Source organism: Sander lucioperca, chromosome 24 (genome assembly GCF_008315115.2).
Source record: "Sander lucioperca isolate FBNREF2018 chromosome 24, SLUC_FBN_1.2, whole genome shotgun sequence".
In the NCBI taxonomy this organism is placed as follows: Eukaryota; Metazoa; Chordata; class Actinopteri; order Perciformes; family Percidae; genus Sander; species Sander lucioperca.
Genome location: NC_050196.1, coordinates 4657186 through 4671157, shown reverse-complemented (window position 1 = coordinate 4671157; position 13972 = coordinate 4657186). Strand labels below are relative to the sequence as shown.

Here is a 13972-nt window from a genome sequence, read left to right as displayed (position 1 = left end):
TGAAGAGTAAAGTAATCTTCAAATTCTGAGTCCAAATACTGAAGACTGAACTCATCAGAAATTTCAAAGGTCTCCTTCACAACAGTTTGCAGCTCCTCCACTGTGGGTGGGATTCCTGATGGAAGGACCAACTTCTCAACTCGGTCATTAAGTATTACTCTGAGCTTGGCCTCCATCTCTGCCAGATTGACAAGAATGTGAAAGGACAAAAGTTCAATAGCAAGCAGAAAGTTAAACATGACACTAGACTTAACAATGAATAATGTAATTAAGAGCCTGGTGTGTGCCACCAGAATAAATAGATAGACAACGCTCTTCAAATAAAGGTTATATCAGTAGGATGCCAATAAAATGAAATCCACCACCAAAGCCAGCAACTGAAACTCTTACTGATGGACTAATTTAGTTAGTATGGTGCACTTCCAGACAAATGTGTTACAGTATAGATATTGTAAGATGTAAAGAATAACATAATTAATTCCAATTACCTAAAATGCACAACAGATGTGACGTTTGAGTGTAACCAAGCGTTTTCCTCCCACACTGTACGCGGCCAAGGGGTAGACGTCACCAAGTTTCTGCTGATCCAAAAGAGCCATTTTCCCAGTGACCTCCAGGTAAAAAGATCTTATATGCTCTTCATACCAGGCAGCAAGTAACTTTACAATAAAATATATACAGTTGTCCAAAATGGCTATCTGAACAATCTCAGCAAAGTCAGGTAGTCCACCAGTAGAGCCATAGGACAGGATCATCCCAACAGTGTACCTTGTTCCATAGTAGCTGACAGTGTTAGCTAACTGCACAGTACACAGACGCGGTGATGTTTTTCTTAAAGCTTCCTGTATGTCTGAATGCAGCACATCTAAAGGCACGACAGATATTTTTGTTACACACAATGCCTGTTTTCCAATGTCTGTATACAAGTGGTATGCCATCATCATTTGATGTCTTGTAGAAAGGGTCAACAATACATTTTTAAAGTTTTTAGTGTGCCTCACAACCTGCTTAAAAAAGCTGTGTTTTGCTTCAAAGCGCATTGTCCATACACCAACCAGAGGCCCATATTCTTCAATTAATCCAGGATAGTGTTCCAAAAAATGGTGTTTGGGTGTCAGTGTCTCTTCAGGAAAAACTGCTAAGAATCTGTCACGATGTTCAGATATTTTAAAGTCAAGGTATGCAATAGTTTCAGCTGTGTGAACAGGGGCAACCACCAATTCAACGATGTCTTTTAAAGTCAGAAGAACCTGCCAGGCAGGATCACCCTCAGGTATCCGCGATCCAATAATGAGTGGCAACAACTGTATAAGGGCCCAATTTTCATGGGCATTTCCACCTATAGTTTTGCGATGAATGTAGTTTTGAGGGATTTCTTGAGGGCTGTTGGCTTTGTCCGAGCCCTTATAGGGAAAAAGTGTGATTAACTCGTTGAGTACAGTCAAATTAAAGTACTTCTTCTTGGTAAAAATCTGGAAACACAATGCTAATTCTCTTGGGACTATGCCTTCAAAAAGGTCATGTAGCACATCTGGTGGGTACCCAGAGACAAAGTGAAAATTATTCAATTTATCAGTCAATGGACACGACCGCTTTACGCCAAAGCAATGTGTTAAATTTGGATTTTCTCTCACAGTTTGCACATGCAAACTATGGTCCTTCTTTGTCCGAGGTGGAAACACCCCAGTCCGCACTTCGTGTGTCTGGAACTCTGAAGAATGTCCAAGACAAAATCTACAGATGTATGGCCCTGTGAAACTTTCAACTAGTCCACTGATTGAATGTGCACCGAGATTATCAGCTACAACACAGTGTACAGTGCCTTTAAGATTCTGTCCAACACTAGAAATGAAAATCCCTTTCTGTTCTAGAGTGGCAAGATCTTTCAAGAGTGGTTCCAAAACTGCTTTGTAATCAAACTGCTTGACATCAACAGCTTTGCAAAGTAAAGCTAGCTGAATTGACGATAATGCAGATTGCAACTTGGACAACCCATTTGCCAAAACCCAATAAACGGCTGTTATTTTGTGTTTTTTTCTCGAAGTTCCAAGCGGGTTACACACCTCAAAGTCGTCAACATAAAGGATTATAGAGAGTCTTGTTTCTTCTCCAGCATAGAAGTCATTTTTCTTGAAACATTTGCCATCACAAAATGATTTAATATATCCAGTGCTGTTTGAATGTTTGGATAAGATTCCCTCAGCAATGTCTTTATTCTTCAAGACTTCCTGCAGAGTCTCTAGAATAGGCACATATTGAAATGTCTTGTTCTTTTGTGAATCAAGAATATATTCAACAGGATCGACACACTGAAAATGTAACTTAAAATACTTCCTTCTCTTAAAAGCCGAACCAAGCGGACCACCTGCTGCAAGTGCTGTACTAATGGGATGGAAGTTACACAATTGTTCTGCCAAGTCAGTTAGGATGGCCTGGTCAACAATGCAGTTATTAAACTTCAATGTTGAATCAAGTATGTTTCTAACAGCTGCAACAGATGCTGAAGATGAGATGAACTGAAGGTCTTCAACCAATGCATCAATGCACTTCCCTGAGGCATTATATATGCTTTCTAGCTTCAGCAGAAGTAAGGCAATTCTTTGAAGAACTAAGCAAGATGCACTTTCCTGATCACAATTTAAACTAGTGCCCTCATGGTCACTGGCCTCTGGTACATCAGAATGGTCAAAAGTCTGGTTATGGTGACTCCCATACACGTCTTGCTTAAAATCACTCAAAGAATAAGATTTGTGTCTTCTGCTTTTGTGTTTCAGATATGTGTTGTATATATTTGTCCTAAAGTCGCATCCTTCAAATACACAAAAGACTGTTTCGTGGCACTTCAAATGATTTCCAATATGCTGAAAGTAGTCCTTCTCTGTAGAAAAATAAGCGTTGCAAACTATACACTTAAAAGCTGAGATTATTCCTGGCTGTAGACTTTGTTCAGCTGCATGGTACCTGGACAAATGTGTGCGAAGGGCACTCTGAGTTTTAAATGTGCAAGGGCAACTGTCATATAGACATGGCTGGGATTGCCCACGACCAGATGTTACGTGTTGTAGTCTGTAATGCTTTAGTAGATCCCCCTTTGTGGCAGACAAAGACTTGCAGATCTTACACTGCCATCCCATCGAACAAAACCTAAGGTAGTAAAAAATAAAAAGGTCTTATTAACTTACTGTATAACTAGTAGCCTACATCGATAATAGGTCTAATAATGAAATAATGTATCATGACATGAAAGAGATTGGGCACCTTTGATTTCAGTATTGTTTTTTTAGTGTTTGTTGATGTTGCGTACATATTACGTTCAAATTTAGTTTTTGTCTGACATCTAATTTTTGCAATAAACTATTTGAAAGAAAATTTGCTTAATTAGTGTCAACGTAATACAATTCCCGTAAATGGTAACTAGGGTGTGAAAAAGTATGTGCAAACAATGTGTTATCATCACTTAATTGTATGTCTATGAGAAATATGTTATCAGTATTTCTATATTTTCTGCTGTTTAAATTTCAAGGTTCACAGGTTTTGATAATTGAAAATCAAAACTTTTTAACCAGCAAATGTTGATACAAGACATAGTAATAATCAAATATTGTATTGCAAAACAAACAGTGTATAAACCTTTACATAACATGTACTCTATGTGAAATGTGGTAACACAGCATTTTGTGTTTTGCATACAAGTCAAATACATACCTGTTGACAAATTTCAGTCAAAGACTCTTCATGCACCTGGAAAGAAATTCAAATGAGCTTAAATTCAATTGGAAAAGTTTGTATTTTACACATACATAAGAGGTAACATATAAGGAGTATTGTTTGTTCACAGATGACGAAAATCATAGTCACTGAGGTAAAAGTTTTTTTTTTTTATCATTATCATGCACATTTCTGTCAGGAACATACAAAACACACAAGCAACAAAGTGAAAATGTGTAACCACAAGGAGCTGAAACTGGCATACTATAAAAGGTGGCACACATCTGTCTTGTACTTTATGTGCATTCATAGTACCATAATTGTTTCAACCACAGGTGATCTTTCTCAGGTAAAGAGTAGTTAGTCTGTGACAGACCACCACACCACGATAACACCTACCTATATAATTAACTATAGGTACAGTAAGTACAGAACTGCATTAAAATAACCCAGTAGACTCTGACACAAGGTCAAACTAGTCAGACACACTTACAGGACATTTACTTCCATAAAATATGGCAAATCATAAAAAACTGTGGTTTGCAACAGTAATTATTAAGGCTTAGGGACACTGAAACAAGTAGTATGCAAATAAAAATGAAGAGTGAACCTGACAAAGAAAATTTATCAGGCAAATCATTTATTAAAGGTATTATGATCCTTTTTTCGTGTGAATACGGTCTGTCTTTCTGGTATTTATTTTGGTCTTATTATTCTATAAAAGGTCCATCGCCTAAATTAGATTTATTCTGTTTTGTGGAGACATGTTGTTGACAGAATTTGGATATACTGAGCATGACATGCTAACATAATAGCTAAATAGCTAAATCTGTTGTTGCAAACAGACGGACGAAGCCTCTCTCTGGCAGCGCAAAGTCTGCACCATGGTCTAATTTACTGACCTCAGACGCAGCTCGCCGGTGTAATCTGTCAGCACGTGCTGAAACCGGTTTGAAGGTATACTCCGACAGAGAAAAACTGAAAAGGTTTATGCCATCTGCTGTTGTGCCTCGTTGTATGTTACCGTGAATTGAGACATGAAACTGCGTGGCTAACATTACTTAACATGGAGCCTCTGTGAACTTGGGATTAGCACACCCTCCATAGCGTCCACAAAACACAGTAACAGACTAACGTTAGTTCATTTAGCTTGTTACGGCAGGGGAGGGGTGGAGGCGCAGGCCGATGCCAGGAAAATTGTCAACAGTAGAATATGTTAGCTGGTATCTTAAAGGCCATTATACCTTATACTTGGAAAAATCACATGAAATTTTGATATTTAACCGACTACTTTTTCAGTCATTCATTGCCACGCTTTTAGTCTAAACATTAGGCAGTACTGTAACGTTAAGTTAGGCTAACATATCTTTATTTTCACTTTCAGCCAGTAAAGTTGGACTGTTGGGTAACTTGCAGCAATGCAAAACAATGTTCAACTGCTAACTGTTACAGCAACTCGTTGTAAAATGTTTACAACTTACAATAATTAAACAAGTCTTACCTTTGGGAAAATGGCAGTATCTGAAATGTCCGATGACGATGTCCATGTGGCTGAAAATAGCTGGAGCGGAAGTGTTAGATGATTAAATCCAAAGACCTCCCAATGAGTAAAATTTATTAATTTTCTGCATCTTTGACTTTCCCGATAAAATATAATTAAATTCTTCTTAATGATTCACAGCTGATTTTATTCAAACAAAACTGAGTAAAATGTAATTGATAAATAAATAAAATTTGTTGAATTCAGCTCAATGTGATTCCAAACTGCAAATAGTCATTTTTATTATGGATATGTTACTAATGTTTGATAACTAAATATTAATTAACACCGTTCTCAGTTTTTACAGTGTAGCAGACAGGGGTTGATTTTTGTTTTGGAAAGGGGAATAAACGTATTATGTCCTTCAAACCTCGCCAGGTAACGAGTATCAATATCACACATGATCTAGGTACAACATTTAACCATGACTAGCCCGAAATCCACAGAACCAGCCTGAAAATGAATTAAATCTGAAATGATTGTATGAAACTCTACGAAGCATAGCTGTGTAGTTGTCGCACCTGTTCGCAGCTGGCAAATACTACGCTATTATTGTCCTGTCTTAGTTTGAGGGGCTTGACTTAGCGAAGGGTCAATAATGGCGGAACGATTTTGCCAAAAGTTATGAGGAATTTTCTTTTCTTTGTAGGATATGTTTTTTTGTACTTTTAAGATGTGTAAAAGGTTTTTAGAAACAGCCGACAAGTGTTGAGACCATGTACGACTTTTAATATTTGTTTATCTTGTCCAAAGTGATTATTGCATATGACTACTTACCAGATACTCCTTGATAAGTTTGTCCACATCCTCCCCAAGGTACACAATAAGGGACTTCAGCAGGCACTCTCTCTTTACATTTACCTCAAGACTCTAGATGAGAGCACAAACAGTACAAAATTATGCTGTTCAGTTTTACAACTTGATTGAAGATGCAACTGCTGCACAATGCACATGGGTTCTTTGGTTAACAGTAATTGTTATTTACAAATGCTTTGAGTAAACCAGTTAAAAAGTCAGTCAAACTCAGAAGAGAAGCATGGCACATCTTCCAAAGTGTATTCTAACTCTACAAATTTGATTTGATGTACTGAGCGAGTACATACATACCTGATCCAAAACTCTCAGTATGTTCCGGGTCTTCTCTCTGACAACTCCTCCCTTGTTTCTGATGATATCAATCATCTTGCTGTGGTGCTTGTCCAAGGAAGCCAAGAACCGCGGTTGAAGGGGAACAGTTGTAATCCTCATGAATTCAGCATTGATCTTTAAAAAAACAAAATAGCACATTACAAGATGTGGTGTGTAAGATCTTATTTTTGACATCTAGGGCCTAACAATGTTATTTCCCATTTTTTTGGGATCAATAAAAAATCTATCTATCTATCTATCTATCTATCTATCTAAACATGCATTATGGCTCATTAGCAGATTTCTAATGGTAGGGGAGAATATTATAGGACAGAACTATTGCAATGGATTTACAAAAAAGTTACTTACCTCATCCATTGAGAACAATGCGAGCCATCTGACTTTTAAGTCCTCCACTCCTAATTCCTTCTCCACAATTTCATGTCTTGGCCATTTTGTCCTTTATCAGTGCACGGTTGTTTCGTTTCATCACCTCACTTAGAAGTAACAGTCTCTCGTTTTCCAACTTGTCTGGGGTCTCTCCAGTTGGAATGTTGGAATGTGGTTGGCCTCTCCTCTCTTAGGTCTCTTTACTTTTTTTGCTGGCAATGCATCCTGTGGAGCTTTGGACTTAAGTGAATTTGCAAGTAATTCAGAACACCCAATGCCCTTTAGCTGAGTTCGGTAGTTGCCCATTTTGGTCTTCAACCGCTGCTTCCACCCGTAACAACCGTTGTATGAACCAGGTTCAGAGAGGCATGGATGCTTCTTGATTAGTGCTTTTGGCAACGTCACTGAAGTCAGAATCTGTTGGGTAGGCCTTGTACTTGAATATCTCTTCAGCTACCTTTTCCAGAATATCAGATTTTATTTTTGAACTAGGTGTCAACCTTGTAATGTTTGACCTATATACCACATTCCCCTTCTCTAACTGCAGTTCAGTGTCATAGGAGAACGTTGGTATCGGAAACTCTCTTGGCCACATCTGAGTTCTTGTAGAGACAGAGCTGGAGGGTGTGGAAAGGAGCTCTGTGTCATCTGATTGAGTTGACAAATCATCACAGACAGTAAGATTAAGTCCTTGGCTGCAATCATCAGTTATTGGGATGACCAGTTGCCAAATCCTCAAGTTCAGCAGTAGATGTCAAGTTCACTAACGCATCTCCAAAGTCTCTGTCTTGGTACTGCAGTCTTAAATTCCCATTTAACCCACACACTTTCCGGACTTCATCCATAAGCTGCTCCATTGTCTCTGGAATTCCGTCAGGCAGAATTAGCTTCCTGGTGTCATCGGGATTCAAAACAACTTGCAACTTGGCTGGCCTTTTCACTGCCATGTCCGCCCATCAAAAAGAATCTAAAAACAGGAATAAAAAAAACAAACATTAGTATTAGTTGTATGGTCCATAACTTAAATCTAATTACTAATCACCAATTTTATGATTAACAATCCCCCTAATCACTATTATAGTGATATAGAGAAGTTTTACACTTTCTGAAATTCCCATAAATTTGTGTCAAAAGTCAAACTGCTATGGCCTTAAAGCAGTGTCTTTTTTACATTATGAGAGGACAGCAAAAGAAAGCGAAGCAAGGCATTCTCAAACATTTCCAATCCTACACTCATTCATATTCAACCTTATGCATGTATGTATCTCTTCAGAGAGATGAGGCGCCGTCCATCAACCATGTAGTGAGCCAGAGGGTAGGGATCTGTCAGTTCATGTACCCCAACAAGCCTTAGTTCCCTAGCAGTAGATATGACTAAGTCATAAGCTCTGTAATGTTCCAGGTACCAGGCATCCCATTTTTTGACAATGAAAATTAGTCTCTCCTGTAGAACAATCATATGAACTATTTCTCAGAACTCTGGAAGTCCAGCCAGTGACCCATGGGCTACCACCATTCTAATATTGTAATTGAAGCTGTCATAGGATGCACTTTTTGCAAGGTTTACAGTGTCCACATGTTGATGTCTTTGCTTTACTGCCAATGCAATGTCCTCATTAATAACATCAATGGGAAGTCTTGAAACATCAGTAACCTCCAAAGATGGCTTAAAAAAATCTACACGTGCAGATTATATGCAGTCTGAAATTGGTGCCTTTGAGCTAATGAATACAGTACATTTTTGTAACAGTTTGTATGATGAATTACTCTTTTAACAAAGCTATGTTTTGCTTCAAATCTCATAGTCCATAGTGCTACAAGGGGTCCGAAATGGCGTATTAACCCTAGATAATGCTCCAAGTAATGATGTTTGGGCCGAACTCTTTGATCAGGGAAAACTTCTTGGAATACCGTCCTGTGATCAGATATCTTGAAGTCAAGATAACAAATAGAGTCCTCCGTGTGAAAAGGTGCAACAACCAGTTCTACAATGTCCTTTAATTCACAGAGGACTTGCCAGGCTGGTTCGTTTGAAGGAACTCTGGTCCCGATCAAGAAAGGAAGAAATCTCAACAGGCTCCAATTCTTGTGTGCATTTCCTCCAATTTTTGTCTTTGCCGCGTAGGTGAGGGGCACAAGATGGGGACGGTTTGTCTTATCAGTCCACTTAAATGGAAATGTTGTTATTGCTTCATTTAAATTGGCTAATGTGAAATATTTTTGGAAATTAACACAGTAAGACAAAGAGCAATCTCAACAGGGATAATTCAGATCATGAGCTATATCTGGGGGGAAACTCTGCGTCACACTGAAATATGACAGATTTTCTGACGCACACACTTCCTTTTTACACCAAAATGACTAGACAGTCAATTTTCTTCAATAACTTTAAGATGAGCAGTATGGATATCCTTGCTTCTCACAAAATGCTCCGGACTTGACTTCTGTTGTTTGAATGTCAACATTTTCTGCTGTACAAAATCTGCAAACATATTTACCTGCAAAACTTTCCACAAAACCTGCAATACCATGGGCTCCGAGATTGTCTGCTACTACACAATGAACAAAGCCTTTCAGAGATTTCCCCAACTTGACAATGAATAGTCCTTGTTGTTCTAATATAATAAGATAAGGGCTAAGGGCTTCAAAACACTCTCAAATCCATAGCACTTAACATCCTCACTATGAATAAGTGCAGCTAAATATATATTAGAAAGCGATGAGTGACAACTAGCAGGCAAGTTCCCCAATGCCCAATATACACCAGGGGGATTACATATTTCAAAATCATCTACATAAAAAATAAGTGAAATAGCACACTCCTTTGACAACAGCAAATTTTCTCTGTAATTAATACCGCCATAAAAAGGCTTATACAGAATTTTATCAGATTGAATTTGATATAAAGATTTTAAATTAGTTGCTTTGTCCAAAAAAGTTTCACAACTTAGAACCTGCTGTAAAGATTTTAGAATAGAGATATACTGAAATGATTTTTTGTTTTGGGAGTCTAGCACAAATTCTACAGATTCTACAATATTAAAATGTTTTTTGTAGTAAGTCTTTCGCTTCCAGGCAGTGGAAGGAGGGCCACGGCCACTACAAGAAGCAGTGATTGGATTTGACTTGCAGAATAGTTTCATCTACTTGACAGTTACCATTCTATAAGTGCTGAGCGAAGGTTTGATGGATAAGAGGGACCGAAGCAGTGCCTATTAAATAGTCAAACTCTTGCAAAAGTTCATCATCAGCCACACTAGAAACAAGATAAATATGTTCTAGCTTTAGTAAAAGTGTGATGGTTGGGACATTTGTTACCTGTTTCTGTTGCCTGTATTATTTATTTCTGTGATGGTTGGGACATTTTGGTTACCTGTTTCTGTTGCCTGTATTACTTATTTCTGTATGTTCCTTGTTGTTGTATATTTTATTCTGTAGATTTATGCCTTGTTTTGTAGGTTTCCTGTTCTTGTGTTTATTCTGAATTGTGTATGTTCTGTTATTCCTGTGTCCTCTGTCCTCCCTGGTGTTTAGTGTTGTGTCAAGTTTCTGCGTTTAGCTGATGTCATGTTTTCTGTCTGTTGTTCCTGTTTCCTGTTTTATTTTGATAGTCTGTTTTCTGTCTTGTCATGTCTAGTTTTACTCTCTGTTTCCCGCCTTTGTTGATTACCCTGCCCCGCCCTGATGTGTTTCACCTGTTGTATCACCTGTCCATTTGTTCATTACCTCGTGTATTTAACCTCTGTGTCCCCTTTTCGCTCTTGTCAGATTGTTTTGTGTCTTTGCCCTGTCAGTTTGTTTCCTTGTGCCGTCAGCTTGTCCCCATTTTGTATCCTTACCCTTGTTTTCCAGTCGCTGTACTGCCGTTTTTTGTTAATTCAATTTTTGAGCACAACCTTCTCCTGCCTGCCTGCTTCATCTCTGCGTTTGGGTCCACTATTCCTCGCTCCCCTGTAACAGAACAATCTGACCAGACATGGACCCAGCGGAGAAGCTTCTCTTTAAAAAGAAGGTTTTGGAGTTTGGCTGGACTGTGCAGTGTCTGCGTTGCTCTGCGCCGGACCAGCACCCCCCCTCTCCTGGAGAAGCTCACCATCCAGCAGCAGTGGTTGTCGGAGAGACCGTGGGTGAGTCACTTTGTTCCCCAGTTGGAGGTTATTAAGTACTGGCTAAATCACTTTTTTCAAGCCACCTCCAGTGACTCACCCACCAGCCTGCCTGCTCCCCAGTCGGCAAACACCGTGGCCTTCGGGGCATGTATTGTCGATCCGCCCACTTCCCCTCCGGCTTCCCCAGAACGCTTGTTGGACTGCTCAGAGGTTACCCAGTCAGCGTATGCCCCCAACCACCAGCAGTCCTATGAGGGTACCCGCCTGGCTGTTTTTTCTGGGACTCGCGGAGGTCGCAGACGGGGAAGAGGAAGACATGGCTCCCGTCACAATGCCCCGCTCTTCACCCCAGAGTCCTCGTTCCCTAGCATCCTCGAGCTGACGTGCAACCCTTCTGTTCCCGAGCTGACGTGCAACCCTTCTGTTCCCGAGCTGACGTGCAACCCTTCTGTTCCCGGGCTGACGTGCAACCCTTCTGTTCCCGGGCTGACGTGCAACCCTTCTGTTCCCGGGCTGGCGTGCAACCCTTCCGTTCCCGGGCTGGCGTGTAACCCTTCCGTTCCCGGGCTGGCGTGTAACCCTTCCGTTCCCGGGCTGGCGTGCAACCCTTCCGTTCCCGGGCTGGCGTGCAGCTCTCCTGACTCTGGGCTGGCATGCAGCTCTCCTGACCCCGGGCTGAAGTGCAGCTTTCCTGAGCTGGCGTGCAGCTCTCCTGACTCAGGGCTAGTTAGCAGCCTCCCGAATCCCCGGCTAGCTAGCAGCCCACCTGAATCCAGGCTAGCTAGCAGCCCTCTTGAGCCCCTGCTAGCTAGCAGCCCCTCTGAATCCAAGCTAGCTAGCAGCCTCCCTGATTCCCGGCTGGCTAGTAGCCTCCCTGATTCCCGGCTGGCTAGCAGTCTCCCAGATTCCCCGCTAGCTAGCAGTCCCCCTGAATCCAGGCTAGCTAGCAGTCCCCCTGAATCCAGGCTAGCTAGCAGTCTCCCTGAGTCCCAGCTAGCTAGCCACCCCCCTGAATCCCAGCTAGCTAGCAACCTCCCTGAGCCCCGGCTAGCTAGCAACCTCCCTGAGCCCCAGCTAGCTAGCATAGTCCTTGAGCCCCAGTTAGCAAGCAACCTCCCTGAGCCCCACCTAGCTAGCAACCTCCCTAAATCCAGGCTAGCTAGCAACTTTCTTGAGCCCCGGCTGGCTAGCAGCCTCTCAGATTCCCCGCTAGCTAGCAGCCCCCCTGAAGCTAAGCTAGCTAGCAGCTCCCCTGAATCTAGGCTAGCTAGCAACCTCCCTGAGTCCAGGCTAGCCAGCAACCTCCCTGAGCCCAGGCTAGCTAGCAGCCTCTCTGATCCCCGGCTGGATAGTAGCCTCCCAGATTCCCCGCTAGCTAGCAGCTCCCCTGAATCTAGGCTAGCTAGCAGCCTCTCAGAGCCCCAGCTAGCTAGCAACCTCCCTGAGTCCGGGCTAGCCAGCAACCTCCCTGTGCCCAGGCTAGCTAGCAGCCTCTCTGATCCCCGGCTGGCTAGTAGCCTCCCAGATTCCCACGCTGGCTAGCAGCTCCCCTGAATCTAGGCTAGCTAGCTAGCAACCTCCCTGAGCCCTGGCTAGCTAGCAAATCCCCTGAATCCAGGTCACGTAGTGACTGCAGGCTAGCTAGCAGCCTCCCTAGTGTCCCCGAGCTCCCTAGTGTCCCCGAGCTCCCTAGTGTCCCTGAGCTCCCTAGTGTCCCCGGGCTGCCCAGTATCCCAGCACTGGCCAGCTTCCCCGAGCTTCCTAGTGTCCCCGGGCTGCCCAGTGTCCCAGCACTGCCCAGCTTCCCCGAGCTTCCTGGCGTCCCCGAGCTTCCTAGTGTCCCCGAGTTTCCTAGAGTCCCCGAGTTTCCTAGCAGTCCTCCAGATCCCCGGCTGACTAGCAGCCTTCCTTATCCCCAGATGACTAGCAGCTTCCCTGATCCCCGGCTGGCTAATAGCCTCCCAAATCCCCGGCTGGCTATCCGCCCCCCTGAATCCCGGCTGGTGTCCAGCCCCCCTGAACTGGCTATAACCACCCCTGAGACTTTGCTGGTCCCCGGTGCCCCTGAGACTTCGCCAGTCTCCGGCGCCCCTGAGACCGCCCCTGAGACTGTGCCGTTCTCCGGCACCCCTGAGACCGCCCCAAGGACTTTGCCTTTGTTCTGTCTCCCTGTTCCCTGTCCCGGGGCCTCTCTCTGTTTCCCCCGAGTGGCCCCGCTCTGTGGCCCCGTTCTGTTTCCCCCGAGTGGCCCCGCTCTGTTCCCCGAGTGGTCCCTTCGGCCCTATGTTTCCTCCCTGTGCCCCAGTGACTCTCTGTTCCCTGTGCCCCAGTGACTCTCTGTTCCCTGTCTCCTCAGTGACCTTTTTTTTTTCCCCGGTCTTTCTCCGCCCTCCTTGGGTTGTTTTTGGTTTCTGGTTCTCTTTGTTTTTTGAACTTTCTTCACTGTTTTCCCCTTCAGTTCCTCTACGTCCTCTGGGATTTACTTTTTTTTGGACGTCTGGTATCCGCCCCTTGAGGAGGGGGCTCTGTGATGGTTGGGACATTTGTTACCTGTTTCTGTTGCCTGTATTATTTATTTCTGTGATGGTTGGGACATTTTGATTACCTGTTTCTGTTGCCTGTATTACTTATTTCTGTATGTTCCTTGCTGTTGTATATTTTATTCTGTAGATTTATGCCTTGTTTTGTAGGTTTCCTGTTCTTGTGTTTATTCTGAATTGTGTATGTTCTGTTATTCCTGTGTCCTCTGTCCTCCCTGGTGTTTAGTGTTGTGTCAAGTTTCTGCGTTTAGCTGATGTCATGTTTTCTGTCTGTTGTTCCTGTTTCCTGTTTTATTTTGATAGTCTGTTTTCTGTCTTGTCATGTCTAGTTTTACTCTCTGTTTCCCGCCTTTGTTGATTACCCTGCCCCGCCCTGATGTGTTTCACCTGTTGTATCACCTGTCCATTTGTTCATTACCTCGTGTATTTAACCTCTGTGTCCCCTTTTCGCTCTTGTCAGATTGTTTTGTGTCTTTGCCCTGTCAGTTTGTTTCCTTGTGCCGTCAGCTTGTCCCCATTTTGTATCCTTACCCTTGTTTTCCAGTCGCTGTACTGCC

At 42.6% G+C, this 13972-nt stretch overlaps 1 protein-coding gene across 2 annotated transcripts in view; it reads right to left on the bottom strand.

Moving 5' to 3' along the window:
- The window catches only part of LOC116058583 (zinc finger protein OZF-like), a 228922-nt gene that overhangs the window by 87353 nt on the left and 127597 nt on the right, over positions 1-13972 (bottom strand). The gene's annotated exons all lie outside the window — the stretch shown is intronic.